This window comes from Heterocephalus glaber, unplaced genomic scaffold (assembly GCF_053883595.1).
Source record: "Heterocephalus glaber isolate CG9 unplaced genomic scaffold, H.glaber_assembly_v1.0 deba00001755, whole genome shotgun sequence".
NCBI classification, from domain to species: Eukaryota; Metazoa; Chordata; class Mammalia; order Rodentia; family Bathyergidae; genus Heterocephalus; species Heterocephalus glaber.
This window is the reverse complement of record NW_028258453.1, coordinates 3,029,030-3,031,931: the sequence shown is the minus strand read 5'-3', so window position 1 is coordinate 3,031,931 and position 2,902 is coordinate 3,029,030.

Below are 2,902 nucleotides of genomic sequence, written 5' to 3'. Positions count from 1 at the left end.
AAAAATGAAAAACTGATAAATTGATCATCTTTAAATTTAATTTTTTTCTATAAAAGACCCTATTGATTTAATAAATAAATAAATAAATAAATAAAGAGATGATTAAAAGGCAAACCATGGAATAAGGGAAGTATTTATAAACAATATAACACAAAAAAGGCTTGCTTCTGGAGTACATAAAGAATTTGCAATACTGAAAAGTAAAACATATACAATGCAATTAGAACATAAGCAAAAGACATTAAGAGACATTTCACTGAAAACAATACACAGATTGCAAATAAACCCATGGAAAAGGTTCAACATCATTACCACTAAGAAAATGAAAAGAAAAGCCAAAGTGAAATACCACTATACACCATCTAGAATGACCAAAGTAAAAACAGTGATAACACAAAATGGAGAAAATATATCACTCATGCACTTCTGGTGGAAGAGAAAATTATTCTGTTAATTGTAATTCTATGTTTTCCATAACCTTCTGGGATGGATCCAGGGATGGGAATTGGGCATGATCTCTTGTACAGATCTTCCCACCTTACATACACATACTCAAAACTGGATTGTATAAGAATTGCAATAATACGTTGTGTCTAAGTTTTGCCTAATGTCTATTTTATCACATTTGTACTCATGTCAAGTGTACACAGCATTCATTTTTTCTTCTCATTTCACCTGATATCTCTGTCTCTCTCTATCTCTGTCTCTTTCTGTCTCTCTCTCCCTTCTCTCTCTCTCTCTCTCCACTGACTTCAATATTTCCTTTTCAACTTCTGTCAGCTGTTTCTTCCAATCCCCATCCTTCTCTTTTCTCTATATTTCTCTTCATTTACCTAATCCCCAAACCCTCAGTGACCCAAACAGAAGCATTATGATCTTTCCAAAGTAATCCTCCCCAAAAGTCTGCATTCCTCAGGTTCTTTAAAACTCTGAGCCTTGACTAACATTATGGTCATACTGGAAGCATCAAAAAATGTTTGTCTATAATATATTTTGCTGATGCAGTAGGACTTAACTGGTAAAAATTTGATGTTAATACCCAAATCCACCCCTCACATCTCCTTCTTTTCAGAAGTCTTGGGAAAACTGTCCACAGAAGTAGGCAATGAGAAACAAAGTACATACTGCTTTACTCAGCAAAGAAAAAGCACTTCACATCACCTGCAGCATCCTTGGTATAATAGCTGTTCTGTCCAATATAGTGGGGTTTGGAAGTCCTCATATATTCAGCCTTTGAGAAGAAAGTGAACTAGAAATTTCATCTACCAGAGATGCATAAGCCATTACCAAGATTCTAGGACGATGGTGGCCACCTCAATAGGCAATGGACTTGGCCTGAATAAAATCCTTACCAACATTTCAGCTAGAGATTGTTCTCTTAGCTTGTTCTCTTACCTGTTAACTTTTTTCAATCCCAGATAATCTTTCCTTCTCATTATCTAAAAATAAACAAGCAACCTTAACGTATTTTTCTCCCAAGAAAGATTTTGGAGTAAATGCCTATTAGCACTTCACCTGGCTTATCATTCAGCTACTTTTAGCAATAGTGAATCATTTTGGAAATTTTTAACTAAAAATCATTACTTAGACGTGTTTGTAAATCTATACCCCTATGTACAACCAATTCAAGTCAAAACATACTTTTACCCCTACTCTTTAACATTATACTGGACTCTTAGCCAATCTAATAAGCAACAGAAAAAAGAATATCAAGATAATTTTTGAATACTTTAACATAGTACTATGTGTAATTCTGAATAACTAACAATCACAATGATTTGAAATAAAGTAGTGCATAGTAAAATAACTCTGTTCCGTCCAAATCTCAGTTCTCAATTTTCCCCTAGAGAATCTGAAGTATTATTTTTATCATACTGGAGTTGAACCCACAGCCCTTGCACTGAGCTACATCACAAGATAGGATCTTGGGAAGTCACTAAGTCTCCCAGGCTTGAAGATCTGATCCTCCTGCCTCAGCCTCTCAATCCAGATATATTTCATATTTACATATTCAGAAGAGACGATTTTTAAATGGTATGCTTGTGCTCTGAGCAAGAAAAAATTTCCCTCTGTGGTCCACTCTGATTCAAATGGCAGCTGATGCTTTGAGTTGCTGTGAATACTCCAGTAATGCTGAATTTCAGCTGGGGTAAACAACTGTTCTGATCAATAATATCTGCCTTAGGTAAGATATCCAGTATATGAGAATTTGAAGCATATGTTTTATCCCTAAATTGTCACTCATTAGGTATCATGGTGAGATAAGGAAAACACAACTCTAAAAGACCAATCCATGTCATAAACAGTGAAGGCAAACTGAAAAGCATAATACACACTAAGCTGTGATTGAGTGAGATAACCTCCTTTGCTGGAGTTGTCTCCTGAATGACATCAATTTCTCTTTCAATGACAGAAGGCAAGAAAGAGATGGTAAAAGGAAAGAGCTGTGTTGTGAACATTCCAAGCCACCATACCACAGCCCCCAGCACTAAGAACCAGAGCTGCCACCGACACACAGGAGGTGAACATTCCAGGCCACAGTACAACCGCAGCCAGCACCAAGGAGCTGAGCCACGTGGGCACCAGGACACATCCCCCCACCCCACCCCCGATGAAATGAGAAGACATGTAAAAAAAAGGTCTCAAAGTGAGACTGCTAGAACACCTAAAGCAATGCCAAAGGGAAATGAGACAGAACAATCTGATACTCAACCACCTGGATTGCATGAACTGGCAACAAAAGAGGATCTGGAAAAAATGAAATCAGAAATAATTTCTCAGATAACAGCAGAGATTGTGCCCATAGTGCAAGACATGATTAATAAATGTAGACTGGGCCATTCCACCACTCCCAGCCAAGAGATAGGGGCTCCCGGGCCTTCTTTCCACTGCTCCCAGCCCA